Genomic DNA, 16113 nt, shown 5'->3' with positions numbered 1-16113 from the left:
AAAAAAAAAAAACAATACTACCAAGAGATGAAAATGATGCCTACAGAAGTCAGAATTCTAGAACCTCCTGACAGCTTAGAGATGTCTGGTACCATTCCCTTGGACAACAGAATAAAACAGAGTAGCTCATGGGGTGCCTGGGTGGCTCAGTGGGCTAAAGCCTCTGTCTTCAGCTCAGGTCATGATCCCAGGGTCCTGGGATCGAGCCCCACATCGGGCTCTCTGCTCTGCGGAGAGCCTGCTTCTCCCTCTGCCTGCTTCTCTGCCCACTTGTGATCTCTCCATCAAATAATAAATAAAATCTTTAAAAAAAAACAAACAAAACAAAAAACAGAGTAGCTCATTGTCACAGCACTAACTTAAACATGAAGTCCCCCTGAAGTTTGAATACACTGTCTTAGTTCTTTCTGTGCAGATTTTGACTAATGTAAGTCATAGTCATACCACATAAACATTACAATGGCTGCAAAAGAAGTCACTGTCGGTAAGGGAATAGTTCAGCTCTGCTTACAAGCATTGTTTTCCTTTGTAAAGAGACCGAGCTGAGTGTTTTTAAATACTATCTCAGATCTGTCTTACAGCATATTCTGAACATACCAGAGCCTGAATTAATTTTAAAAAGGTAGTTCTTTTCAGTGACTTTAATATCAGAAAAATATGATAATGTTTCTATTCTTAAGGATTTTAAGTATCTTACTCAGAGGTCCTCCACTGAAATAATTATCTTAACGATCATCATGGGCAGAGGTTATAAAAGCCAGCTGAATCTGTTTCGGTTAGCCACACAACAAGAAATCCTGAGACTTGACATGTTTCCAGATCAAGAAGATCAGAATAAGAGGGAAGTGGTAACATGTAAGGAGTAACAAGGGATTTGGAGTCAATTTGGGGATGCTACTTAGATTTCTGACGTTAAAATACTCTGTGACTTGGGTCATTTCTGAACTCCTGTCTAACCACCTAGAAAGTGTGCCTAATAATATCTTCATCATAATTTAGAAGCTTATGAGGGAGAATTCCACAAAGAGCCAGTGTGATGGTTCTTAAGAGCAGGTGCTCAGGAAGCCGTGATTACTATTTGGGTCTATTTCTTTTCCAGAAAAAAAGAGCACATGTTTCTAATAGATAAAATATATTCTATTTGTGGAAAATTCTTTTCCAGGAAAAAGAAACCATATTCCTTTTTTTTTTTAAGATTTTATTTATTTATTTGACAGACAGAAATCACAAGTAGGCAGAGAGGCAGGCAGAGGCAGAGGGGTAATCAGGCTTCCCGCTGAGCAGAGAAGCTGATGCGGCGCTCCATCCCAGGACCCTGAGATCACCTGAGCCGAAGGCAGAGGCTTAACCCATGGAGCCACCCAGGCGCCCCAAGAAACCATATTCCTAATAGATGACTCACAATATTATTTTCAAACCTTAAGGAAGGTCAAGAAGCTGCTACTGTGTCGTACTTCACTCACAAATCACGTTGTTGGACTAGTGAGGACAATACAATAACACCAGCCTCACTAGGCCTGTGCAGCTTCCCATCTCCATATGACCATGTTGTCCCCCTTAGCTCAGGGCCACCAGAAAAGGCAGCTTGGGCAGGAAGCACTGTCCTCACTGGGAGTGGGGAGCTTCCCATTTCCGTATGGCCATGTTGTCCCTCTTAGCTCAGGGCCACCAGAAAGGGCAGCTGGAGGGGACCACAGGCCAAGGCTCCCAGATGAGGCTGGGGCAGGCAGAACTCTGACTTAAGGTTCAACACCTGTCTACCTTATTTATAGTGCTCTTCACAGATAGAATGTCATTGTCTGCAAGCTCCGATGTAGGAAGGGTTGAGAATTTCCACGGCGATTCCCTCTCTGACCCTTAGGATATGTAGCAAAGTTATATTTAATTTTTAAACCTTGAGGGACTTCCTGGTTTTCTTTTCATTATGACTATGGCTCAATTACCCTGTGGTCTAAGAATATAATCTAGTTAATTTCAGGCTTTAGAATATGTAGACTTGATTCATGGCCCAAATATTGTCTATTTGGGTAAATCTTCTAGGACCACTGGAAAATAATGTATTCTGCACTTATTATGCAGTGTTCCATAGATGTCAATGAGGTCACATTTGTTTCCAATGTTTTGTCTGCTTTTTCCATCAGACATTGAGAAAGTATATTAAAAACTTCAAACAATGCTATTCTAGACAACACTGCATTGGAGAATCCACCAAATGTTATAAGATAAGAGAAACAAAAATAATAAGAATTGAGGGGATAATAGTGACATTTCACAGATAATATGATGGTGTAAAAAAAATCGTCTATAAATACACTATTAAAATTAAAAATGGAAAACTTGCCAATCTTAGAACCAAGGAGGCAATCCAGAAAGCAGCCAGGGAGAGAGATGTCTTATGTATGGAGGGAGGGACATCAGAATAATGTCAGACCTGTCCACAGAGACATGGGAAGTCAGAAAGGGCAGATAAGACATATCCAGGTATTAAGAACATGCAGCCAAGGATAATTTATCCAGCAAGGCTGTCGTTCAGAATAGATGGAGACAAGGACCTTCCAGGGCCAACAGAAACTGAAAAAATTTTGTGACCACCAAGGCAGCCCTGCAAGAAATATTAAGGGGGATTCTATAAAAGAAAGACCCCAAGAGTAATATCGACCAGGAATTTACAGTCTGTAGAAACAAGTTCACAGGCACTATGATGGCACTAAAATCCTAACTTTTAATACTCACTTTCAACATGAATGGCCTAAATGCTCCCATAAAATGGCACAGGGTTGCAGATTGGATAAAAAGATATGACCCATCCATCTATGGGTCATGACCCATCTATGAAAGACTCATTTCGAACCTAAAGGTACATCTAGACTGAAAGTGAGGGGATGGAGAACCATTTTTCATGCCAACAGACCTCAAAAGAAAATAGCCATAGCAATTCTTATATCAGACAAATTAGATTTTAAGCTAAAGACTATAGTAAGAGATGCAGAGAGACACTATATCATACTTAAAGGGTTTATCCAACAAGAAGATCTAACAATAGTAAATATCTGTGCCTCCAATATGGAAGCAGCCAACTACATAAGTCAACTGTTAACCAAAATAATCATATTGATAATTAAAAGACCTCACCACTCCATTCTCAGCAATAGGCAGATCATCGAAGCTGAAACAACAGAAACTCAGAACCTAAAACAACAGAATACTCGTTCTTCTCAAATGCACATGGAACTTTCTCCAGAATAGACCACATACTCGGTCACAATTCAGGTCTCAACCAATACTGAAAGATCAAGATTATTCCCTGCATAATTTCAGACCACAAGGCTTTGAAACTGGAATGTAATCACAAGAAAAACTTTGGAAGAAATTCAAATACTTGGAAGATAGAGACCATCCTGCTAAAAGTGTTTGGGTCAACCAGAAAATTAAAGAAGAACTTAATTCATGGAATTAAGCTAATTCGTGAGAATGAGAACACGTCGGTTCAAAACCTATGGGATACTGCAAAGGCAGTCCTAAGGGGGAAATAGCCATCCAAGCCTCACTCAAAAAGGTAGAAAAAAATCCTAAATGCACAAGCTAACCTCACACCTAAGGGACTGAGGAAAGAACAGCAAATAAAGCCTAACCCAAGCAGGGGAAGAGACATAATAAAGATTAGAGCAGAGATCAATGAAACAGAAACCGGAAAAACAGTAGAGCAGATCAAAGAAACTAGAAGCTGGTTCTTTGAAAGAATTCATAAGATCGATAAACCTCTGGCCAGACTTATCCAAAAGAAAAGGGAAAGGACCCAAATTAATAAAATCATGAATGAAAGAGAAGAGATCACAACTAACACCAAGGAAAGAGAAACAATTATTAGAAATTATTATCAGCAATTATATGCCAACAAATTAAGCAACCTAGAAGAAATGGATGCCTTCCTGGAAACTTATAAACTACCAAGACTGAAACAGAAGAAGTGGACAATCTGTAGAGACCAAAAAATCACTGACAAAATTGAAGCAGTAATCAAAAACCTCCCAAAAAACAAGCGCCCAGGGCCAAATGGATTCCCACAGGAATTCTACTGAACATTTACAGAAGAAATAAGACCTATTCTTCTGAAGCTGTTTGAAAAAAAAAAATAGAAACAGAAGGAAAACTTCCAAACTCATTCTGTGAGGCCAGCATTACCTTGATCGCAAAACCAGACAAAGACCCCATCAAAAAGGAGAATAACAGACCAATATCCCTGATGAAAATGGATGCCAAAATACTCAACAAGGTCCTAGCCAAAAGGATCCCATAATACATTAATAGGATTATCCATCACGGCCAGCTTTATCCCTGGGATGCAAGACTGGTTCAGTATTTGCAAATCAACCACATGATAGAGCACATTAATAAAAAAAAAAAAAAAAAGGCAAGAACCATGTGATCCTCTCAATTGATGCAAAAAAATCATCTGACAAAATACAGCATCCTTTCCTGATTAAAACTCTGCAGAGTGTAGGGATAGAGGAACATTCCTCAATTTCATAAAAACCACCCATGAAAAGCCCATGGCGAATGTCATTCTCAATGGGGAAAAGCTGAGAGCTTTTCCCTTAAGCTCAGGAACACAACAAAAATGCCCATTCTCGCCACTATTTTTCAACATAGTACTAGAAGTCCTAGCATCAGCAATCAGAAAACAACAAGAAATAGAAAGCATTCAAATGGACAAAGAAGAAGTCAAACTCTCTCTCTTCACAGATGACATGACATTATATGTAGAAAACCCAAAAGACTCCACCCCCATATTACTAGAACTCATTCAGCAATTCAGTCAAGTGACAGGATACAAAATCAATGCACAGAAATCAGTTGCTTTTCTATACACTAACAATGTAACTGTAGAAAGAGAAATTAGGGACTCAATTCCATTTACAACAGTGCCAAAAACCATAAGATACCTAGGAATAAACCTAACCAAAGAGGTAAAGGCTGTATATTCTAGAAACTACAGAACACTTATGAAAGGAATTGAGGAAGACACAAAGAGTTGGAAAAACAGGGCACCTGGGTGGCTCAGTGGGTTAAAGCCTCTGCCTTCAGCCCAGGTCATGATCTCAGGGTCCTGGAATTGAATCCCGCGTCGGGCTCTCTGCTTGGCAAGGAGCCTGCTTCCTCCTCTCTCTCTGCCTGCCTCTCTGCCTACTTGTAATTTCTCTCTGTCAAATAAATAAATTAATTTAAAAAAAAGAGTTGGAAAAACATTCCATGCTCATGGGTTGGAAGAATAAACATTGTCAAAATATCTATGCTGCCCAGGGCAATCTACAGGTTCAATGTCATCCCTATCAAAATACCATTGGCATTTTTCAAAGAGCTGGAACAAACAGGAACCAGAAAAGGCTCCAGACTCCACATAGCCAGGGAAAGGTTGAAAAAGAAAACCAAAGCTGGGATCATCACATCACGATGCCCGACTTCAAGCTATATTACAAAGCTTTGAGCATCAAAACCAGCACAAAAACAGTCACATAAATCAATGGGACAGAAAAGAGAACCCAAAAATGGATCCTCAACTCTATGGTCAATCCCAGAGTCAGGAGCCATAAGGGGCTGTCTCCCATCCTGGCCCAGGATCATGACTAGAAACAATCCTGTCTTTGAGAGGAGGGGTCTTCTTCAGGAGCCAGAGAGAGGACTGGCCCCTCCCCCTTCCCAAGTCCAGGACTCCCAGGACCCTGCGCGAGCTCTTCATTCGAGGAGGAGTCATGGACAGCGTATGTGTCTTGTCAGCCCAGCAAATGAAAGAACCAAACCCCAGTGCTCAGGTTCTAACAGAAACAGAATTTCAAATGTCCTGCTTGGGGACAGCCACCCCCCCTTACATGGCCTTGGGGGACCCCAGGAAAAGTCTTCCTTGCTCTCCTACCCTCAGAGTGAGGAGCTGCTCCCGTGTCCCAGGGTCCCCACCCTGTCCCACTGCTGAGGAAGAGCCACACATAGGGACCTGGTGTCAGGACTGTGGTCTCCCAGGGGCCTGGTGGCTGCGTGGAAGGGCTGAATGGCTTTGGGAGGAGGGGTGCTCCCTGGCAACACTGTGCTCCATGCCCCACAGCACCCTGCATCCAGGCTCTGTGCTCACCATAGGTCAATCACCAGCATCCCATATGTTCCTGCCACAGGAGTGATCATTCAAGATCACCGCATTGCACAGAGGCAGAGAGTGAGGCCCAGAGAGGGGAGGCAAATGGCTCCAGTCACAGGGCTGGTCAGCAGAGGGCCTGGAAGGCCTGGCCTCCCGAGCCACCATTAGCCCAGCCAGGGGCTCTCTGAGCCCAGAGCGAGCTCTCCCCTGCCTGCCCGGCCACACACTGGCCCCTGAGCTGGATGATGGGTCATTCTTCTTGGCTCTGAGGGTGTTGCTGACCAACTAGGAGAGGGAGTCCAGCTGGCGGGACAGGCTGTAGCTATAGGACAGAGTGACAGTCGGAGCTAGCAGGAGCCACACTCTGGTCTCCCTCCAAGAGCCCGCCTGGGAGCTGGAGTCTGGGTGCCCTAGGGGCCAGCACACAATGGGGTCTGAGCAGACCAGGGAGCCATGGCCCCCGGGGAGAGTCCATTCTTCCCTCTCCTTGCTCCTGCCCCACATAGCCTCTCCTCATTGTGGGACTCCAGGACCTAAAACCAGGCCCCACAGGGCTGGCTCGGTTCCAACTTGAAATGAGTTTTAAGCCTCCTGGAGCAGCAGAATTTCCTGGGGCTGGAGGGAGGACTGGCTGCAGACAAGGTCTGAGCTGGGGGAAATGCGAACCCTCGTGGAGGGTGAAGGATGGGGCAGGGGCCGAGTCGTGGGGACACAGTTTATGTCCAAACAGTGCTGAGATCCATGAATGTCCACAGGGTCCCTAATTACGGTAACAACACTCTCACACTTGGGCAACCTGGTGGTGGCCCACTCCTCCCTGTCCTCCTTCCCACCCCTTTAACTCTAGCTAGGGTGGAATCCAGGGACAGGCTAGACCTCTGTCCCAGAATACTACCAGGAGGACAAAGCAAAAGGAGGAGAGGAGAACTGGAAGGGGCGGACTGGTCTTCTCCCTGCCCTGAGTCAGCCCCCATTGATGTCTCCAAATCAACCCTATCCTAAACCTAACCCTGACCCTGACCCTGAGCCTGACCCTGACCCTAAGCCTGACCCTCTAACTCTAACCCTAAGCCTCTAACCCTAAGCCTCTAACCCTAACCCTAACCCTAACTGTAACCCTCACCCTAACCCAAACCCCTAACCCAAACCCTAACCTTCCCTGTCCTCCTTCCCACCCACTGACTCAAGCCAGGGCTAAATCCAAGGACAGGCTGGACCTCTGTCCCAGGGTACAGCCAGGAAGACCAAGCAGAGGGAGAGAGGAGAAGTCGAAGGGGCCCACTGATCTCCCGCCCTGACTTGGCCTCCATTGATGTCTCCAAGTCCTCTGGCTCAACCCCACATTTAGCGGGACCCTGGGAGTGAGTCTGAATCCAGGCCAGCTGGGTGGGGGGTACTCGGTGACCTTCGCGTCCCCAGATGTCCAACCCGCCTGGCCTTGCACTCTGAGGCTTGCTTCCCGGGACAGGCATGGTTCTGGTGCTCAGTGGACTTCGGGGCCGCAGAGCACTTGGCAGTGGTGAGGGAACATGGGGGACCAGTCAGGGACAGCGCCACGGGTCGCGTACACATCCACCGCAAGGCGTCATGGTACAGGTGCTGTGTGCAGGTCTCCTGGGCACACCTGGCCCTCTCGGAATGGAGGTCTGTGTGCCTCGTGCACCTTTCCTCTACCTCCACCTGCCCCTGGAGGAATGGCCAAGTTCAAGCATTTCCATGTCCAACTCTCAGGGACAGTTGGGAACCTGGGGGCAAGAGAGGCAGGGACTGGCCCAGGACAAAAGACAGGTACAGAGTCCAAGGAACAGAGCTTCCATCCAGCCCTGGGCCAGCCCCGACCCTCCCATGAGGTTGGCTTTGAGGGTGAGAGCCCCTCAGATCCTTGGGGAGAGCTACCCACCCCGTCCCATGTGGGTGGAGATGACCTCGGGCATCCCCAGACAGGTAGAGGCCTACATGCTTGCACACACACACACACACACACGCACACGCACACACGCACACGCACACACACACACACACACACACACACACATTGCTCTGACTGCCCAGCTAGGGGTCAGAAGGGGAGTACACCTTGGGAACGAGTGGGTGACAGGGGAGAAAGAAGAAAGAGGTTGGACACAGCTGGGCCATGGGGTCAGGGGCATCAGGACACCTGGCAAGGACCGAGATCCATAGTATGGGGAGGGGAGACAGGACAGGTTGATGGTCGAGGGGTCCCCAAGGGGCCCAGGGGGGATGCCAGGGCACTGGGTGAGGACAGGGTCTGGGGCCTGGTGTCCATCACCACCCTGGACTACTGGAAGTAGGAAGAGGTACCCCCCCCCAGTGTGGACAGGGCTACAACTCCAAAGGCCTCCCCTTACTCTTCTATCAATGGGGCCGTAGAGACAGGGTGTCCCTAGGCTCCCACAGGCTTGTAGAAGAGCCTGTTGGCCTTGAATCTCTCTCCCTGACCCACTGTGCTCCCAGTCTTGGGAAAATGCTTTGTACTCTCTCGAGGTCCTTCTGAGCAGAGGACAGCCTGGAGGCTTGGGGGGCTGACACGGTGGGCTTGCAGAATGTGGCAGAGCACAAAACCCCGGTCTGGGGACCAAGGTCAGGACCCTCCTTGTTGCAGCCTCAGGGTCCCCGTTTGGAAGAGGTTCCAGAGTCAGTGCTCTGCTCAGGGGGAGAAGGCCTTAGCAAGGAACCAAGCACCTGCCCAGGAGAGGGAAACAGGGACAAGGGAGACTTCTGAGGTTTCTCCCATCACCCGGGAGCCCACAGATCCTGCTCCTGTGAGACACACAAAAACAGAGACAGAGACAAAGACAAAGACAGAGACAGACACTGAACACAGGAGGGAGGGAACCAGGAAAAGTCACAGACTTTCCTCCATCAGCTGGGAAATGACAGCCAAACATTTTCTCCCCTTCTCAGTCCCACAGGCCATCCACCCTGGGAGGACGGATTCGGGAATGCCCGGGAACCACTGTGGGGGCTGCCCAGCACATGGGCGCAGACGAGGCCCTTGGACCTCAACCTAATGGGAGCCCCTGGAAGTCTGTGTCACCAAGGTCAGAATCCACGCACTACCACCTTGCTACAGCTGATGGGACCCAGGCAGGAGGAGGGTGGCTTTGCCTGGATCCCAGAGCAGATCCAGGCCCCTCTGGGCTGTGTTCCATGCCCCCGCCCAGCCCCTGGCTCGCCCGTGCATGGCCAAGTGTGTGCACCAGCCTCCTGGGAGAGCGGGTACGGAACGTATGGAGAGGTCCCTTCCTGATGGCATCCACCGAAGGAGAAGCCAGAACACCCCGATGTGCACACGGGGAGACTGGGGAGGCCCTGGGAGCCACGGGGTGTGTCCGGGGTCCCAGTCCTGGGCAGGAGCAGGAGCCCGGACTGAAGCCAGCTCTGGGCCCTCACAGCGGGGACCACAGCTGCACCCAGGCCTCCCGGGGGCTGTGGGTAGGCTGTGTGGGGGTCACCGCACAGACAGGGCATGGGGTGGAGGGTGAGCCTTGAGCAGCTGGGGGAGGGGCGCCCTCAGGGAGCTCTGGTGTGAGGAGGAAGTCGGGTAAGGAGCCCCCAGGCAGTGGTGACCTCATTTCCCTGACGACAGAGCCCAACGGATTTGGAACCCACGTATCCAGGCACCCACACTCCAGAGAAAACCCCCCTGCCCAGCTCATTTCTTCGGAGGTCCCGACAGAAGCGACATGTTCCTCTGTTGCATACCGAAGTCCAGAGGAGGCGGGCAGAGGAGAGCTCGCCCGCCCGACACGGCCCCTCGCTGCGGAGGTCCTGGCAGGGCTCCCCGACGCCTCTGGCCCTTTGGCAAGAAGAATCAAAAGGTGACACCGGGAGGCTCAGACTCAGCCAGCCCCACACCTTCTGATCCACCGTGTCACCCCAGGCCTCCTCCCCGCGTGTGTGTGTGTGTGTGTGTGTGTGTGTGTGTGTGTGTGTGTGTCTACAGAGAGCTCATCCGGGGTGGAGACGCCCCGAGCAGGAGCAGGCTGATGAGGGGTCAGATGCCTGGTGGGCAGTCATGGTCACCCCCCAGGTTCAGGCTGGCTAGGTGGGATGGGGTGTGGGGGCTGCACTCTTCTGCCCAGGGTTTATCCTGAGACCCTGCAGGGACGGGTCCCTGACCCAGATGTGGGGCTGTGCACACACAGGTCTGCGTGTGATCTGGGAGAAGCTGGGGGACTGGGCAGGAGGACGGTGGCTATGGCCGGGCAGGGCTCTGAGGCCTCTTGCACGCTCCCCGTCTCTGTCTTGGCAGGCCACGGATGAAATAGGAAGGAGGCGGGAAGACACGCACTCCTCCCTGACCCTGGAGTCCCCGGTCCTGGGAAGGCCTCTGGGACCTGCCAGACCACTGCCCCCGCTACTCCATTGGACTGCGGTCCTGGACACGGAGCCCACGGAGGCCAAGTCCGAGGGTGAGAAGGCTGGGATGGGGCGCCTGTGGCTGTGTGGGGAGGGGTCGGTGCTGGGCCCCACGGGGAGTAGCCCCCACAGGCTGGTGTGGGGCCAGGAGCCGCGACTTGGCTCAGAGCACCCAGGGGGTGGACTGCCATCGGGGAGATGTCCCGGTGAGGGTTCCTTCGTGGTTGCGGCTTCTCCGGGAGGCCCTGGGCTGTGCTCTGTCTCTGCAAAGCCACAGGGAGAGGCAGGCCCGCGGGTGACCTTCTCTCCTCTCACAGCTACTCCAGCTGAGGAGCTAGGCCCACGCCCAACTTCAGCAACTCGGGAGGGGGAGATGGTGACTGGAGCGACTTCGGCAGGAGACCGGGAGCCGACAGGTGACCAGGCGCCTGCCCACGGAGCTGCTGATGCTGTTCAGGGAGAGCCGGATCCTGCTCCTGCCCCCGGTCCTGCTCCTGCCGCTCCCCTTTCCCCTGCCCCTGCCCCTGCCAGAGCCACTCCCATGTCCCCTGCTCCTGTCTGTGCTCCTGTTCTGGCCCCTGACCCAGATCCTCCCTTGGTCCCACCCCTTCCCCCGGCCCTCACGGGGCCCCTGTTCCTGCCCCAGACCCAACTCCTGCCCTTGACCCTGCACCAGTCATCACCCCTGCACTTGCCCCAGCTCCTGCCCCTGCCCCTATCGCTTCTCCTCTCCCTGCCAGGGCCACTGCCCCTGCCCCTGCCCCAGACCCAGGTCCTACCCCTGTTCCTGCCCCTTCCCTTGCCCCTTCCCGTGCCCCTGCCAGGACAGCCTCCCCTTCCCCTGCCTGTGCCCCTGTTCCTGCCCCAGACCCAGCTCCTGCCCTTGACCCAGAAGCAGTCATCACCACTGCACTTGTCCCAGCTCCTGCCCCTGCCCCTGCCCCTGTCCCTTCTCCTTTCCCTGCCAGGGCCCCTGCCCGTGCACCTGCCCCAGACCCAGGTCCTACCCCTGTTCTTGACCCTGCCCCTGCCCCTGCCAAGACGGCCTCCCCTTCCCCTGCCTGCGCCCCTGTTCCCGCCCCATTCCCAGACCCTGCCCCTGCTTCTTCCCCTTCAACTGCCCCCGGCCCTTCCCCTGTCCCTGCCAGGACCACTGCCCCTTCCCCTGCCCCTGCCTATGCCCCAGCCCCTATCTCTGGCTCCTGCTCCTTCCCCTGCCCTTGCCTGTGCTCCTGCTCCTGTCTGTGCCCCAGCTCCTGCTCTGGATCCTGCGCTGGCCACGACTGCTGACCCTGTCCCTGCCCTGATCCCAGCCCCTGCCCTGACACCTGCTCCTGCGGGGCTCCCAGACCCGCACCCAGAGCCCACAACTCTGCGGGGAGATGTCCCCGTAAAATTACCCTCCGTTCCATGCCCTGACCCCGACACCCCCCCAGAATGTTTCATCCCCTCCCCCTGTGTTCTTCCTCTCCTCCATGTAGTCACCGTTATCGTCGCCTTCCCTCTGCTCTATGCTGTGTATTATTTATTCTCAATAAAAGTACCTGCTTTCCCTTGAACACGTCATGAGCATGAAGTACATTCGCAACGCTGCGCCACCACAGCCCGGAACATCGCTGCAGGATAGCTCCTTCCCCAAAGGAGACCCTGAGCCCAAGCCCTCCCTGCCCGTGGCTCCCCCAGCCTGGCCCCTCGCAGCCCCTAAGCTGCTTTCTCTTTCTATTCCTGCACGTGTTCTGGAGGTTTCTGGAAGTGGAATCCCTCAGTAGGTGCCTTTGTGTCTGCACCTACTCTCAAAGGGCACTCGTTTTTGTTTTGTTCTCTGTTTGACCTAGAATTGCCCTTGCTTGATGTTGAAACGCCCAATGGATTACAGAGGAGATGTCATCAGAGGGACCCCTTTAGGAATTCTGGGCACAATCTTGGTGCCAAGGCCCCTGTTCCTGCTGGGACACCACAGTCGGTCCCCAGACGGGACACGGCTGTTTCCTCCTGTGGCCCACACAGAAACCAGGGAAATGCAGAAAGCTGGAAAACACACCGCAGAGGGCAAATGCATCGCTCCCAACCCTAGGCCAGAGAAAAGTTTCCCGTGGGTCTGCTCCAGTCCATGCTCCAAGTCACTGGGTCCCACAGGGACAGAGACAGGGACAGAGACTAAACACGTGCAAGTTCAAGGGGGAGGCTAGGCACACATGGAGTATGTGTCAGGAGTTGCAGGAGCTCCCGGGGAAGGACTCAGGCAAAGGAAACCCTGGGCAGGCAGTGCTGGTCACCCTCAGACTGGCAGGCGTCTGGTCTGGGGACCAGCAGCCCTGGCGAGAACGTGAGGAAGCAGAGGTCTAACGCAGTTGCCCTGGAGAGAAGGGTGACAGGCACCCCTGTCTGGGACCACAGTGAGCGGCACCCGTCCCAGGCCACAGGTGCACCTCTCACCTAGCAGGGCTCAGCCTGGGACTCACCCCCAGAAACTCTGGCTCGGTGGTTCACAGGTGTGTTTTCAGTAGTAGTCAGACCAGCAGCGGTGGAGACAGCAGGGAATGCAACAAGGCTCATGCCCAAGGAGATCGATGGCATCCATGGCCTCAGTCCTCATGACCGAATATCCTAGCTACTGTTCCAGAATGTCTGGGGCACAGGGTATGGTAAGCCCCTCCTCAGACCTCACTCCTGCCACCCTGCTCCTGGGGACATTCAGAATTGTTTGAGGAGGAGTTGGAGAGGATCCAGGATGACAGAGGACCAAGAAGAAGGAAGGTCAGCACTGGGAGGACAGTTGAACGTGCCCTGAGCCTCCATCCAGGGCCCAGGCTGTGATGCCCTTGGACTTCACCCCAAATAATGGCTCCTGATGTATGGACCGCTCTGTGGTTTCACTCCCTCACTCTGTACATGATTTATTCACCCCATCATTCATTCCCCACTTCTCCCCTTCCCCTCCACCCCTCTCTCCCCTCCCCTACTCCATTCTGCTCCCTCCCTTCCATTCTCCCTCCAATCCTCCCTCCCTGCCTCCCTCCCAACCCCCTCCCTCCTTTCTCTCCCTACCTCCTTCCTATGCTCCCTCCTGCCCCTCTCACACTCCTTCGCATCGTCCTACCTTCCCTCCCATCCTCCCTCCCTCACTCTCATCGTCCCTCCCTTCTATCCTCCCTTCCCTCCTCCCTCATTCAGCAGAGGATCTGCGGTCCCTGCTCTGTACTGAGCACCGGAGCTTCATCACGCTCATGTGGTCACGTCCATTGTGGGAGGTGACAGGGGGCAGTCCTCAGGGCTAGCAGCGGTGATGAGCCCCAGGAATCTGCTCCTGAGAACAGAGGCCAGTTGCACAAAGAAAAGGATGGAGAGACCCATGCTTAGCACTTCCTCAAGAGAATCTAGTCCTGAAAAGTGACAAAACGTAAGTATATCCTAGACTTCCTGCAATGCAAGTTCTAATGGTCCCTACACTGCAATGCGAGTTCTAATGGTCCATACACTGCAATGCGAGTTCTAATGGTCCATACACCCTGATTCCTAGAAGCAACAAAGAATAAATCATCCCGTGTTGACTGGAGCTTTGTGACACAGCTTTGTTGACCAAATGACGGCATTTCAGCCAACATCTCCAGAGCCTCTGAGCTTTCCCAAGGGTCTCTGTGAGCCTCTGGCTCCATCAACCTCCCAGGGAAGCTCTGTCTTGTCACCTTCCACGTCTCCTGCTTTTTCTGGGATCCTCCCTTGGCCTCCCCACCCCCTACCCCCTCCAGGGCCTCTCCTGCCCAGACCTCTTGTGCCCCATGGCCTGGTGCCTGCATCCCATGCAGGGTCCCATGAGCTCAGTGCTTTGTGCAAGGCCTGGGCAGTCCCTCTGGGGTCACTTGGCATCTCCCTTGCCGTGGTCTCCATCTTCCTGTGCTGGGTCTCCTCTGATGAGTGTGGGAAGCCACCCTGTGCCCATGTCATGGGCATGGAAGCACACGTCCAGAAGGTCCAGACAAACTGCTCCCAGTCCCAGCATGTGGAGCCTGGGCCAAGGGTGGTCCCCAAGCAGAGGACGACTTGGGCCCAGGAGCCTAAGGGAGAACATGGCATAGGGAGCCCACAGGAGAGTGAGAATCCTGCAGGCCTGGCGCTCAGGCCTGCTGGGAGACCCTGTCCCACCCACACTGGCTCTGCTCCCAGGACTGGAGGTTGTTGGGGGATCCACCCTCCCAGGCTGCGAGCTGGCAGTGACCAGCAGGGGAGGAGGCACCACTGGTACAGGAAAGAGCCCCCCGCAGAGAGGAGGGGGCAGGTGCTCCCCCAGCAGCAAATGCCCTGGGGCAGGCTGAGGGGGCATCAGCGGACAGCAGTGTCTGCAGCTGGGGTCTCCACACAGGCCCCCTCCTTGGGCTCAACACAAGGTTGTCTGGACGGCCTTTGTCCCCCAGACACAAAGTCTGGCCCAGGACCTCTGCTGTAGCCCCCACTCCCAATCCTTTGCACTCGGTTCAAGAGACAAGAAAGGGCCAATAGTTTAGGTGGTGCTCGGTGCACAAAAACATGGGTTTTTCTGGCCCAGTTTTTCTGCTGGCATTTTAGGGATCTCAGGACTTGGATTCAAAATCAGTAGGATGACAGGGACCCCAGACAGCTTTCTGGGAACCTGCCTCTGGGCCGTGCAACCCTCCCATTCCACCAGCCCTGCTCAGAATCCCTCAGGCCAAAGTCCCACAGTCTTGGGTCCCCAGACGGCCCAGTGATGGGCCTCCTAAAAGCGAACCAGGTGTGGCAGCAGGACCCACTGCGGATTCCAGCAAATCCCCCTCCCAGAAAGTGAAGGTGCCACTGGACGAGCTCTCCGAAGACAGCCAGGCCGGGTTCCAGGAAGACCCCAGAGGCACAGGAGGCACGGAGGAGCATCCGAAGCTCAGGCAGGGACAGCCAGAGCTTCCAGGCCCTTCTTCCCTAAAACTCCTCATCACTCGGCCTTTCTGCCAGTGATTCTGCTTGGTTTCTGTTTGCACCAACTGGCATCCATGGCCCTAGCGGAGACTCACATAGATCCTTAAATGCTTTGGTCACCTAACTACTGGGAGAGTTGGTGGCAAGCAAGAAGTCACAGAGGACTCCAAGGGTCTGGACCTGGTGTCTCCCTCTTCTGAGATGGGGACAGCTGTGGGAGAAGCAGGTGGCCAGCTGGTGGGGGGTTCAGGCACCTGACGTGGACAGATGGGGTAGGTGAGGCCCGAGGCCCCTGGGGTGTGTGTCTGACATCTGGACTGAACTGGTCTTCAAAGACCAGCAGATTGGCTGGGATCATCTTCAGGCTGAGAAGGAAGATGAAGGGAGCAGAGGGACTTGAGGGTGCTCAGCTTAGGCCTGTGAGGGCTGAGCCACTCCTTTGGGGGAAAGATGGGTCAGGTCCAGGCTGATGGAGACATAACTTGAGGACATTGTGCTACGTGAAATAAGCCAGTCCCTAAAGGACTGACACTGGAGGACCCCACTTGTGAGGGATGGAGAACACTGATTCATAGAGATGGAAGAGCTGCTGGGCGCCAGGGCTGAGGAGGGGAATGCGGGGTTAGGGTCTAGTGAGTAGAGGTTCAGTTTGGGATGATGACAAAGTTATGGCATTG

This window comes from Meles meles, chromosome 18 (assembly GCF_922984935.1).
Source record: "Meles meles chromosome 18, mMelMel3.1 paternal haplotype, whole genome shotgun sequence".
Classification (NCBI taxonomy): Eukaryota; Metazoa; Chordata; class Mammalia; order Carnivora; family Mustelidae; genus Meles; species Meles meles.
The sequence above is the reverse complement of the archived record's forward strand: the minus strand, read 5'-3'. Positions refer to the sequence as shown.